Consider the following 14,238-nt stretch of genomic DNA (forward strand, 5'->3'; position numbering starts at 1 on the left):
TGACAGGAAGTCCACTCTAGGCAAACAGGAAGTGTTGTACTTGACTGCTTTCTGTGATGTAACATCCCACGCCTTTGGGCACCTTAACGCGGACGATAGCCGGGTGAAAACGAGCCTGGCGCCTGGCTAATTCCGAACACCAGTTGGAGACCCCAGTTTGGGAAATAGCTCTGTTTGAAAGGGATGGAGCAATAGCTCAATAGGGAAAATCAGTTTCCTGCATTCTACTATAGTGCGAAAGAATATTTTGTGACTCTAACTAGGACTGGTTCCATCCAGCTGTGTTTCCCTCGTCCCTCAATTCCTCTCAAAATGGCTCTTCAGATCTCCCTCAATGTTGCAATTTTAACTGCAGGATACCAGCTTTCTGTTCCACTCGCCTCCTCTGTTAGGTTATTTTCCCACCAACGGAGATTATTTTATTTTAAAGGTGCATTATTTTTTATTTTGGGGGGTCCCTGTTGTTTGTTTGTGGATCTGCAACTTCTTTACAGCGGCGGAGCCAAGGGGTGTGGGGGAGAGAAAAAACGAAATCAAGGAAAAGGGGGAAGAAAGAGAGAGGGGGATTTTCAACCCTGTATGCTGCTAGATGAAATGAATAGGCCAGAAATCTTTTTTTTTAAAAAAAAAAATCAGCGAAGCTCAATCGATATCAGGCACAAAACAGCAAGCAGGGATATTGACAAACACATCTCCTAGACCCCCAATCTGGGAGGGAAGAAAATGGGGGGGGGGGTTGAGAGAGAAGGGAGGGAGAGGGAGAAAACTGTTGGAAGGAAGGACAAAGGGAAGGAAAAAATAATGCAGGGAAAGAAATAGAGGTCTGAACTGGGAGGGTTTTCATGCAAACAAATCTATGTGGTTTTTGTGTGTGTGTAGCCTTTGTTTGTGTATGTATAGCTGAACAGAGTAGAAATCTGAGCCATGAATGGAAAATATATACACACAAGGACTCTCTGGAAGGGCTTTATCCAGAATTAATCCTGAAACTGGCCGGCGTGGCTAAACCAAGCCCATTGAGGTCAATGGTTCTAGAATGGTGATGGCTCCAACCCATAATATTCCCTCTCTCCCTGGGCATCTGTGAATGTCTGTGCACCACACACAGAATCTCACGAGGAAGAGAGGGGGGGTGTTTAGGATGTATACAAGGGGAGGGAGTTTAAATGGCTTGCCTGGAGATTCGCTGCAAAAATCTGTGCAAGGTACACACAGAAGGGCGTGCGTGTGGCTGGAGTAAAGGGAGAATGTAAAAAAAAGAAACAGCTGCTTAGAGATAAGTCTTCAAGACCTATCTGGGTCTTTTCAGACCCAAATATACATTCGGGAACACATTTCTTCATTTTTCTTTCTTTTGAAAAAACCCCAGTTATGGGTTCCATCTCTCCAGCTGCGTATGTGGTCCAACGGTCTGTCTGAAGGGGCCTGCTCTGGATTAAATGAGCGAGTTCCTCACCATGCAGGTACAATAGGTAAAGGGTAAAGGGACCCCTGACCATTAGGTCCAGTCGTGGCCGACTCTGGGGTTGCAGCGCTCATCTCGCTTTACTGGCCGAGGGAGCCGGCGTACTGCTTCCAGGTCATGTGGCCAGCAGGACTAAGCCGCTTCTGGCGAACCAATAATGTAAAACCATTTTTGCAGACAATAATATTAATAATAAATGTGGGGTGTGTTGAAAAGAAATTTTCCGCACCGGGTACCACTTGACCTTCCTATGCCTTTGTGAACATCCATTCATCACCCTTAAAGGTAAAGGGAGCCCTGACCATTAGGTCCAGTCGTGGCCGACTCTGGGGTTGCGGCGCTCATCTCGCTTTACTGGCCGAGGGAGCCGGCGTACAGCTTCCGGGTCATGTGGCCAGCAGGACTAAGCCGCTTCCGGCGAACCAGAGCAGCACACGGAAACGCCATTTACCTTCCCGCCGGAGCGGTACCTATTTATCTACTTGCACTTTGACGTGCTTTCGAACTGCTAGGTTGGCAGGAGCAGGGACCGAGCAACGGGAGCTCACCCCATCATTGCGGGGATTCGAACCGCCGACCTTCTGATCGGCAAGCCCTAGGCTCTGTGGTTTAACCCACAGGGCCACCCGCGTCCCATTATATATATAATAAATGTTCATAAATGTACCAGATATGTGGACCACATATCTGGGGCAGCTTGGGAAGACCGCCCTGAAACCGTTTTGACTCCCAAACTGACCAGATGTTTTCTCTGCAAGGAGGGAGGGGGTGAGGGAACCTTCCCATTGTCTCAGGAATTGGATGATCACCATCTCAAAGGAATGGGCAGACTACCAGGAAAGGCAATCAGATGATAAGACAATATCAGATAACCTGGCAGACAGGAACTCAAATTTCTGTTGTAGACCGCCTTTTCCATGATGTAGGTATGATGTTTGTAGAAGGAAGAAAACCAAGTGAGGCTTGGACAAAGAGGTCAGCCTCTTTTCTTTGGCCTTAGCCAAAGGCCGGCCCAAGCAGGTGGGAGGCACCTGCCCAGGTGAGCCCCACCTCGGTGCCACAAACCCCGCCCACTTGTAGGGAAGGGAGGGCGGAAATTGGGGGTTGTGGTCTTAGGTTACACCCCTTCTGTGATGTATGTATGATGTATGAAGGGGTGGTCTTGAGCTACCAGGTAGGCAATGTCAAAAGTCTATATAATAGCTGGCACACCTATGTTCTCAGTTCCTCTCCTGCCTCCCTGTGTGGGGTGAGCAGGGTACCCTGTTGCAACAGTTTAATAAAGATCAGGCTTACTAGCTGCTTTGCTTCTCAATATTCTCTGGTTGGCCTCTTATTTTCTCCTGTTGTTGTCGTTTAGTCGTTTAGTCGTGTCCGCCTCTTTGTGACCCCCTGGACCAGAGCACGCCAGGCCCTCCTGTCTTCCACTGCCTCCCGCAGTTTGGTCAAACTCATGTTGGCCACTTCGAGAACACTGTCCCACCATCTCGTCCTCCGTCGTCCCCTTCTCCTTGCGCCCTCCATCTTTCCCAACATCAGGGTCTTTTCCAGGGAGTCTTCTCTTCTCCTGAGGTGGCCAAAGTCTTGGAGCCTCAGCTTCAGGATCTGTCCTTCCAGTGAGAACTCAGGGCTGATTTCCTTCCGAATGGAGAGGTTGGATCTTCTTGCAGTCCATGGGACTCTCAAGAGTCTCCTCCAGCACCAGAATTCAAAAGCATCCATTCTTCGGCGATTTGCCTTCTTGATGGTCCAGCTCTCCCTTCCATACATCACTATATTTTCTCCTATGGATAGAAAACGTACTTAAGGACTCTATACGGGCTCTTGGGTACCCCATAAGGGCAGATATTGTTTACAACAGAGGGAAGAACTCGAACCCATAACAGGCCATTGTTGTTTAGATTTTTTGGTGTGTGTGGGGGGGGGGGGTGGAATTCGTCCCTAAAAGGCAAACAGTGATACTCATAGTTCCTGCTTCTGTTGCCAACAACACGGACGTTTTGACGGTTTTCTGAGATACCTCCCGGATGCTAAATTCACTGTTTGAATTCCAGACACGGCAACCCTAACCTGGAGAAGTTGTGGACTCTCCTTCCTTGGAGGTTTTTAATCAGAGGTTGGGCGGCCCTCTGCCCTGCATACTTTAGCTGTGATTCCTGCATTGCAAAGCAGGTTGAGACGGATGACCCCTGGGGTCGTTTTATGACTGAGCATCTGAGAAGCTCCTTTGCACACCGAAGGTTCCAGGTGCGATTCCTGGAGTTTGCAGGAAGGGCTGGGAAAATCTTGCAGCCTGAGACCTTCCATTGTCAAGCTAGATGAAACAGCGGTTTGCTTTGGTGTGAGACAGCCTGTTAGCTTCCTATTAAATCAGCCATTCCTTCATGAGGACTGGTTTATTGCTTAATTGTTTTTAAGGAGAGCATCTATAGCTCAATGGTAGATCATCTCTTTTGCATGCAAAAGGTCACAGGTTCTATGCTTGGGGGTCTTCAGGGAGTGCCAGAAGCCCCCCCCCCAACCTGGGCCTTTGGATAATAATAATAATAATAATAATAATAATAATAATAATTTATTTATATCCCGCCCTCCCCAGCTGAAGCCGGGCTCAGAGTGGCTAACAACAGTAAAATATACAACATTCTAAAACGCAATTCTGGGCTGCATCAATAGGAGTATAGCATCTAGATCAAGGGAAGTAATAGTGCCACTGTATTCTGCTCTGGTCAGGCCTCACCTGGAGTACTGTGTCCAGTTCTGGGCACCACAGTTCAAGAAGGACACTGACAAACTGGAACGTGTCCAGAGGAGGGCAACCAAAATGGTCAGAGGCCTGGAAACGATGCCTTAGGAGGAACGGCTAAGGGAGCTGGGCATGTTTAGCCTGGAGAAGAGGAGGTTAAGGGGTGATATGATAGCCATGTTCAAATATATAAAAGGATGTCACATAGAGGAGGGAGGGAGAAAGGTTGTTTTCTGCTGCTCCAGAGAAGCGGACACGGAGCAATGGATCCAAACTACAAGAAAGAAGATTCCACCTAAACATTAGGAAGAACTTCCTGACAGTAAGAGCTGTTTGACAGTGGAATTTGCTGCCAAGGAGTGTGGTGGAGTCTCCTTCTTTGGAGGTCTTTAAGCAGAGGCTTGACAACCATATGTCAGGAGTGCTCTGATGGTGTTTCCTGCTTGGCAGGGGGTTGGACTCGATGGCCCTTGTGCTCTCTTCCAACTCTATGATTCTATGATTCATTTCATTATAAAATCAGTTCAAATCAATATATAATCCAAATTAAAACAATAACCCCCAGTAACCCAATACATTTGAAGCAAGCGGCTTCCTGCAAAGGATCCTGGGAACTATGGCATTGTTAAGGGTGTTGGGAATTGTAGTTCTTTGAGGGGGAACCCACAGATCTCAGATTTCTTTGAGGGGTAGTCATATACTTTAAAGATATGGGGTTTGTGGGGGCTGGCTGGCGCTGGTGAGATCTCTGCCTAAAAGGGGCGCGGAGTTGTGCTGCACGGGAGAACGGGCCCCCATTCGCCCAGCCTGCTTTCACACGTGCGGCTAAACACGCGTGTTGGCCGGGCTGTGAAGGTTCTAACGCAGGGCGGAGGTCTGAAAGCCGATGGGAAACCGGCGTTGTTAACCTTCCCAGCCTCTTGCGCACGAACGCGCAAGCCCCACCCCGTGAGAAAACGACCTGGCTCCGCGTCGCCTCTGCCCTTAAATCGAATTGACGCCCAATTACTCAACCCCGCCAAGCCGAGCGAGGTATTAAACGCAGCATTCGATGTCAGGCGAGGAATTTACGAGGCGGTCGATCTTCTTTTCGCAACCTTCTCCCACACAGGGAATCTTTCTTGGAACGCCTATCCAATCGACTGCGCCATCCGCTTGATATTCATTCCTTTAGGTGTCGCGGGTTCGAGTCCCGCGTCGGGCAAAAAGATTCCCGCAATGCCCCTGGACATTTAGCCAAGAGTCAGCTGCACCGGACACAGTGAATTTTACTTCTGAGTAAATATCTATAGTCTCGCTCTGCCATTTGAGGAGACTTTTGCCACTACAATAATTGGGATCCTATTTCCTTGTTCCAATCCAGCTGTGAATTTTTTGATATATATATATATATTTAGGGTTCTAATAATTTTTTCGCTCCCACCCCGCTTTTCCTTCTGAAAGAAAAAACACGCATAGTAACACACACCCTGTAATAAATAAATAAATCTATTTTAACTGGCCTGGGGGGCAAAATGATTTCAAATTTCAATATAGACGGGGGCACTATCACCCCTTTCTAAACTGAATTCACACCATAGGGGTTCAACAGAAATTAATATTATTAATTTTAATAAATTAGTATTATTCCTTTTAATAAATTAATTTTATTAGTAGAAACTTAATATTATAAGAACCATATATATATATATATATATATATATATATATATAACCAAAAAAATCACAGCTGGATTGGAACAAGGAAATAGGATCTCAATTATTGTAGTGGCAAAAGTCTCCTCAAATGACAGAGCGAGACTATAGATATTTACTCAGAAGTAAATTTCACTGTGTCCGGTGGAGCACGTTTATAACTTTGTGCTGCGAACCGGATTGGAACCACTTTGTTTAATCCGGATTTACCGTTTCCCTTGAAAGTCTGGGGTTTTCTTTCCCTTTCAAAAATACATTATATATATATATATATTAAAACCCCCCTCAAAAAAACCGCAGAAACGGTAAATCCGGGTTCGAGGGGTGGCGGCGGGATATTCATCTAGAGATTATTTACTGGGCGCGTTTGGGTTTTTTTACTGAGAAAGGTTGAGAATTTTCTGTGTCTCTGTGTTGCAAAAAAATAAAAATAAAAAATCCTGTTATGTTGTAATTGTGTAACTATTCATTTTAGCTTTTTAAAAATTTATATTTTGTACCTCGCTGTGGAACATATCTTGAAGGCGAATAATAATAATAATAATAATAATAATAATAATAATAATAATAATTCTTTCAGCTTAATCTCTCGGAACTGCTTTTAACGAGTCCCACTCCCCCAGCCGTGACTGAACACCGTTTCGATTCTCTCAAACGTCCCCCCACACCACGCACCTCGCTCCAGATGCAAATCTAGGAGCCACTCCGGATTCGTTTTCCGTTCACACGGAAACAGGTCCAGGCGTCGGATCCGCTCGGAGGTTCCAAATTAACCGAGCGAGAAGCTCTTTCGGGCGAAATCTTTTTTGGGAACCAGATTTTTTTCTCTCTCTCCCCACCCCTGTTCAAGAAATATAAATACTGTAAATATCTCAAAATCTTGACTTGACAGCGTTCGGGGCGGGCGGGGGAGAGGATAATCTTAAGCCTCGGCTAATTTGCTCCCCCGCGAATTCATTATAAATAGAAATATCCCCCAGAACCTCAGCTTTCCCAATCTATTAGCGGGACTTAATTATGATAAATAATTAACGGATAAATCTTTGCTTGCTGTTCCACAGGGCTTGTCAAATTCATATCAGGATTTCCATTTAATTCCCTCGCAGCTAAGTAAGAGGCCTTTCGCTCGTCTGTTTGAGCCACTTAGTTTCAAGAAAGATTTCTCTCTCTTGCTCTGCTACTCCCCCTTCCTTCCTTCCTTCCTTCCTTCCTTCCTTCCTTCCTTCCTTCCTTCCTTCCTTCCTTCCTTCCTTCCTTCCTTCCTTCCTTCCTTCCTTCCTCCCTCCCTCCCTCCCTCCCTCCCTCCCTCCCTCCCTCCTTCCCTCCCTCCCTCCCTTCTTCCTTCATTTCTTCCTTACTTCCTTTATTTCTTCCTTTTCCTTCCTTCCTTCCTTCCTTCCTTCCTTCCTTCCTTCCTTCCTTCCTTCCTTCCTTCCTTCTTCCTTTATTTCTTCCTTTTCCTTTCTTCCTCCCTCTCTCTCTCCCTCCCTCCCTCCCTCCCTCCCTCCCTCCCTCCCTCCCTCCCTTTTCCTTCCTTCCTTCCTTCCTTCCTTCCTTCCTTCCTTCCTTCCTTCCTTCCTTCCTTCCTTCCTTCTTTCCTTCCTTCCATCTATCTCACATTTCTTTACATTTTACTAAATAAATAAACAAACTCGATCTATGTCACAGAGGAAACCCTTTGAAACCAATGGACTGAAGTTAGCCAGAATTCGTTTATTTCAGTGGGTCTACTCTAGAGTATGACTGAGATAAACCCCAACACTAAGAGGGGATAGCCAACTAACTGCGCAGTCTCAACCATGCCTACTCAGAAGTTAAGTGCTGTGGAATCCAGTGGAATCCGAATTTATAGCAATTGCAGGCCAAGTCTTACTCAAGAGTAGACCCCTTGATTTCATGGCTGCTCCATGACCCGTATTGGGATTCGGATGCTGATAAGAAATACACAATCTCTCCCTCGTGTGTATGGATATCTAGACCAGAACGAACAAAACTATAGCTTCCTTTTTTGTATAAATATGCATTTTAAAAAATAATAATTAATCAACAGGACATTCCCAGGTGATAAGAAGCAGGGACCAGACAAGTAAAGGACTGAAAATGATGGGAAATGTAACATAGTTTTTTTTACACATAAGCACACACACACACTTAAATGATGTTCACTTCAATAATTCCTTTTCAAAAAGAAATAAGAATTCATAGACACCCCAAAACACAAGATTCTGGGTGATATAAGAAGGCAACAAAACTGAGCCCATTTCATAGGCTTCCAAACTGGAAAACCTCCCTTCCAGATTGTTATCTCCTCCTCTAATTTCTTCGCCTTTCTTCTCAATGCATTTATTTTCTCTTTCCACTTACATATCCCTTTTGCTTTCTCACATTTCTCTTCTCCCTCCCTCTTAATTTCCTGCTTTGTCGGGGGCTGGACTAGATGACTCGAGGTGTCCCTTCCAACTCTACAATTTTATGATTCCTTCCTTCCTTCCTTCCTTCCTTCCTTCCTTCCTTCCTTCCTTCCTTCCTTCCTTCCTTCCTATTATTTCATCTCCTTTCATTTCCCCTCCTTCCTTCCTTTATTCCCCTCTCTGCCTTCCAGGGTTGGCAACTCAAATCAAATATTGGGGCCCCCCAGGCAAGCCCCTCCCTTCATCAACAACAAGACGTAGCTCAGGTACATCATTTGAATGGCAGTGCCCATCAACTTTGGGGCGGTGGCTCCCTCAAATATTTTATTGGGGGGGGAGGGACCTCGGCCCTGAGGAATTGGCACCTATGCTTCTTCCTCCCTCCCTCCCTACTTCCTTCCTTCCCCTCTTCTTCCCTCCCTCCCTCCCTCGCTCCCTTCCCCATCCATTCCTTCTCCCCTTCCTTCCTTCCTTCCTTCCTTCCTTCCTTCCTTCCTTCCTTCCTTCCTTCCTTCCTTCCTTTGCCCTTCCTTCCTTTTCCCCCTCCCTCCCTCCCTCCCTCCCTCCCTCCCTCCCTCCCTCCCTTCCTTTCCCCTTCCTTCCTTCCTTCCTTCCTTCCTTCCTTCCTTCCTTCCTTCCTTCCCCCTTCCTTCCTTTTTCCCTCCCTCCCTCCCTTCGTTTCCCCTTCCTTCCTTCCTTCCTTCCTTCCTTCTTTCCTTCCTTCCCCCTTCCTTCCTTTTCCCCCTCCCTCCCTCCCTTCCTTCCTTTCCCCCTTCCTTCCTTCCTTCCTTCCTTCCTTCCTTCCTTCCTTCCTTCCTTCCTTTCCCCCTTCCTTCCTTCCTTCCTTCCTTCCTTCCTTCCTTCCTTCCTTCCTTCCTTCCTTCCTTCCCCCTTCCTTCCTTTTTCCCTCCCTCCCTCCCTTCGTTTCCCCTTCCTTCCTTCCTTCCTTCCTTCCTTCCTTCCTTCCTTCCTTCCTTCCTTCCTTCCTTCTTTCCTTCCTTCCCCCTTCCTTCCTTTTCCCCTCCCTCCCTCCCTTCCTTCCTTTCCCCCTTCCTTCCTTCCTTCCTTCCTTCCTTCCTTCCTTCCTTCCTTCCTTCCTTCCTTCCTTCCTTCCTTTCTTTCTTTCTCTTTCTTTCTTTTCCTCCCTCCCTCCCTCCCTCCCCCCCCACCAGCCACCTCTTCCACTCCCCCCCCACCACCCAACCTCTTCCCTCCAACTTCCTTCTTCTCCCCGTTGCCCCTGGAACCTTCTGGGGGAGAGATAACAGAGCCTGAAAACTTCTCTGGGTGACCTCTGAATCAATTTGAAAAAGCTCATTTAACTGATAAGTCCTGAAAGCCCCAGAACTAATTTGAAAATACACCTATTAAAATCCCATCGATGGTGCCAGAGCGAGGCTGGGAGAGACCTGAGAGGGCCAAGGCCCAGCCGCCCTGTCTGCCTGGACCGAATGGGCAGAAACGGTCAACAAAGAAATTATACCTTTGCTTTGGAGCGTTGGGGAAAGAAAGGAAAAAAGAAGAATTATGAGGGTTGAAGGATACAGAGGCCTTCCTAATGGAATAGGCTGGGCCAAGAGCTATTCATTTCCCCCAGGAACCAGGGAGACAGAATATTGAATTTTAAGTAAATCCAATATGTTATAATTTGGCGCAGTTTTAACGGTTAGGCTGGAAGGCGGTGATTCAAGGGTCATAAGCAACATAGCAAGATGGTGTGTAGGGAGTCAGGCCAGCGGTCCACCAACCTCAATACTGTCCGCACTGATCGGCAGCAGTTTTCCAGGGTCTCAGACAGGGGTTCTCTCCCACCACTACTGGGAGATGTTGCTGGGAACTGAGCCCGGGGTCGTTTGCATGCAGAGCGAGTGCTCTACAACTCTGCGATTCCCTTGAATATATTGCAAGACCCTACTCCTCATGGTCTGTATAGTTCAAGCTCTGGTTTCCCCAGTAGTGATGTGTGGAAGTGAGAGCTGGACCATCAAGAAGGCTGATTGCCGAAGAATGGATGCTTTTGAATTCTGGTGCTGGAGGAGACTCTTGAGAGTCCCATGGACTGCAAGAAGATCCAACCTCTCCATTCTGAAGGAAATCAACCCTGAGTGCTCACTGGAAGGACAGATCCTGAAGTGGAGGCTCCAAGACTTTGGCCACCTCATGAGAAGAGAAGACTCCCTGGAAAAGACCCTGATGCTGGGAAAGATGGAGGGCAGAAGGAGAAGGGGACGACAGAGGACGAGATGGTGGGACAGCGTTCTCAAAGTGACCAGCATGAGTTTGACCAAACTGCGGGAGGAAGTGGAAGACAGGAGGGCCTGGCGTGCTCTGGTCCAGGGGGTCACGAAGAGGCGGACATGACTAAACGAATAAACAACAACAACAACAGTCCTCATGGTCCTGAATTAAACAGTCTGTGAGCGCTTCGAAAAGGACGCTGTGATTACGCAGACCCAGCACGGGTTTCTCAATAGAGTTTCAAGATTGGTGGATAAGGGGAATGTGGCAGATGTAGTGAATCTTCTACCCGGACACTGAGGTCCAGCGCTGAGGGCCTTCTGGTAGTTCCCTCACTGAGAGAAGCCAAGTTACAGGGAACCAGGCAGAGGGACTTCTCGGTGGTGGCGCCCACCCTGTGGAATGCCCTCCCACCAGATGTCAAGGAAACAAACAACTGTCTGACTTTTAGAAGACATCTGAAGGCAGCCCTGTTTAGGGAAGTTTTTAATGTTTTATGTTTTATTGTGTTTTTAATATTCTGTTGGGAGCCACACAGAGTGGCTGGGGAAACCCAGCCAGATGGGCAGGGTATAAATAGTTAAATTATTATTATTATTAAAAAGGTAAAGGTACCCCTGCCTGTACGGGCCAGTCTTGCCAGACTCTGGGGTTGTACGCCCATCTCACTCAAGAGGCCAGGGGCCAGCGCTGTCCGAAGACACTTCCGGGTCACGTGGCCAGCATGACATCGCTGCTCTGGCGAGCCAGAGCTGCACACGGAAACGCCGTTTACCTTCCCGCTAGTAAGCGGTCCCTATTTATCTACTTGCACCCAAGGGTGCTTTCGAACTGCTAGGTTGGCAGGCGCTGGGACCGAGCAACGGGAGCGCACCCCGCTGCGGGGATTCGAACCGCCGACCTTTCGATCGGCAAGCCCTAGGCGCTGAGGCTTTTACCCACAGTGCCACCCGCGTCCCTATTATTATTATTATCATTATTATTATTACTACTACTACTAGCACCAGAATTCAAAAGCACCCATTGACAAAGACAACAAGCATATAAAAAATTTCTCCTTTGGTTCCTCACAACACAGTCTTCTATAAACACGACACAGTCTTCTATAAAAGTATAAAAAGAGTTTACTCATGCATTCTGTTCACAAATGGATAACAGAAGGCAGACTTAAGTTACAAAAGTAATATACACCTGGAAACTATCCCATAAGGAGATAGTTCCTTTGTCCTCTCTTGGCTGGAAGAAGCGAGGTTACAGGGAAGCAGGCAGAGGGCCTTCTTGGTGGTGGCGCCTGCCCTGTGGAACGCCCTCCCACCAGATGTCAAAGAGAACAACAACTACCAGACTTTTAGAAGACATCTGAAGGCAGCCCTGTTCAGGGAAGCTGTTAAAGTTTGATGCATTACTGTGTTTTAATGCTGCCCAGAGTGGCTGGGGAAACCCAGCCAGATGGGCGGGGTATAAATAATAAATTATTATTATATTATTATCATCTTGATTTCAGCAAAGCTTTTGACAAAGTCCCCCCCCCCCGCCATGACATCCTTGTGGAAAAGCTGGCAAAATGTAGTCTGGATGAAATAACTGTTGGATGGATTTAGAGCTGGTTGACAGATCAAACCCAAAATGTGCTCACTACTGGTGCCTTGTCATCCTGGAATAAGGTGACAGAGCCACAGACTTGCCCTGCTCTCTAAGCCAGGCATAGGCAACCTTGGCCCTCTAGATGTTTTGGGACTACAACTCCCATGTTCCCTAGCCAACAGGAACAGTGGTCAGGGATGATGGGAATTGTAGTCCCCAAAACATCTGGAGGGCCGAGGTTGCCTATGCCTGCTCTAAGCCATGTTACCTCTTCAGCTCCTGACAGCTCACCCTCCCCGTCTTCTCCCTCTGACCCCTCCTAAAAGACCTACATTGGCTCCCAGGACGTTTCCGAGCACAATTCCAAGGGTTGGTGCTGACCTTGAAAGCCCTAAATGGCCCAGTATCCCTGAAGGAGCGTCTCCACCCCCATCGTCCACCCCAGACACCTGGGTCCATCTCCCGAGGGTCTTCTCGCGGTTCCCTCCCTGTGAGATGTGAGGTTACAGGGAACCAGGCAGAGGGCCTTCTCGGTGGCGGCGCCCTCCCATCAGATGTCAAGGAAATAAGCAACTATCTGACTTTTAGAAGACATCTGAAGGCAGCCCTGTTTAGAGAAGTTTTTAATGTTTGGAGTTTTATTCTGTTTTATATGTACTGGAAGCCGCCCAAAGTGGCTGACGGGAAAGTCAGAGTGCCAGTATCGTGTAGGGGTTAGAGAGCGACCTACTGGGAACTGAGAGACCCGGGTTCAAGTCTCCACATGGCCCTGAAGCTCAATGGGTGTGACTTTAGGCCAGTCACTGCCTCTCCGCCTGACCTAGTGAGGTTACAGGGAACCTGGCAGAGGGCCTTCTCGGTGGTGGCGCCCTCCCGCCAGATGTCAAGGAAATAAACAACTATCTGGTTTTTAGAAGACATATGAAAGAAGCCCTGTACAGGGAAGTTTTTAATGTTTGGTGTACTATCATGTTTTTAATATTCTGTTGGGAGTAGAGGGCAGGGAGGGTCTCATCTTGCGTACCAGATGGAGCTGGGAGACAGCCGCCCTGGAACACAGAATTGACCTGTGGCTCCATGGACAGCTGTGAGTCCAAAATGACTCCCAGGCTGCGCACCTGGTACTGTATGGGGAAATTGCATCGTAAAGAGGACGGGATATATATATGCAAGTGTGCTAGCAGTGTGCTTTGCCGTGGCTACTCATTTCCACCGCAGTTATTAATGACCCAACCTGGGCCTGTGTGCCAGGAGACAGGCAAGTTCTGCTGATTGAATGAAAATTGGAAAACTCGTTAATACCTCAAGCGATATAGATCATCTGGAAGAAGATTTAAGCTCAGCCCGGGAGTGACTGATGGGTTTTAACACCTCTCGGATCTTTAAATTATATCTATCATAAAGCCCAAAACGCGACGTGTCTCGCCTAGGATGATGTTAGAGGTTGGGCGCGTGACGATGTGCTTGAGACCTTCAGATGAGACCAGCTCTCTAACTCTGGGTCCAGACCTGATGGGGATGAGCTGCCTGGGACTTCCCCAACCCGGTTTTGGACTACAACTCCCATCATCCAAGACCACTGGGTGTGAAGAGCCAGGGGTTGTTGGGAATCAGAGTCACGCAGCTCTGTTGAGCCATGGGTTCTCATTGCTGGGTGAGAACTGAAGTCCAAAATTCCTAGAGGCACCAGGCAAATTTGAACAATTTTTAACCTGTTGTTGGACAACATCGCCCTAGACCAGCCTTTCTCAACCTGTGGGTCCCCAGGTGTTGTTGAACTACAACTCCTGTCACCCCTAGCTAGCAAGGCCAGAGCTCAGGGATGATGGGAGTTGTAGGCGGGAAGAACACAATAAGGGTTCTGCCAGATCAGGCCAGTGGCAACCAGTGGCCAGTCCATATTGTTGTTGTTTAGTCGATTAGTTGTGTCCGACTCTTTGTGACCCCCTGGTCCAGAGCACGCCAGGCCCTCCTGTCTTCCACTGCCTCCCACACTTTGGTCAAACTCATGTTGGCCGCTTTGAGAACACTGTCCAACCATCTCGTCCTCCGTCGTCCCCTTCTCCTTGTGCCCTCCATCTTCCCCAACATCAAGGTCTTTTC

At 47.8% G+C, this 14,238-nt stretch overlaps 1 protein-coding gene across 1 annotated transcript in view; it reads left to right on the forward strand.

Moving 5' to 3' along the window:
* ONECUT3 (one cut homeobox 3) overlaps window positions 1–14,238 on the forward strand; it is a 70,452-nt gene that overhangs the window by 28,424 nt on the left and 27,790 nt on the right. The gene's annotated exons all lie outside the window — the stretch shown is intronic.

This window comes from Podarcis melisellensis, assembly GCF_964234715.1.
Source record: "Podarcis melisellensis genome assembly, chromosome: 18".
NCBI classification, from domain to species: Eukaryota; Metazoa; Chordata; class Lepidosauria; order Squamata; family Lacertidae; genus Podarcis; species Podarcis melisellensis.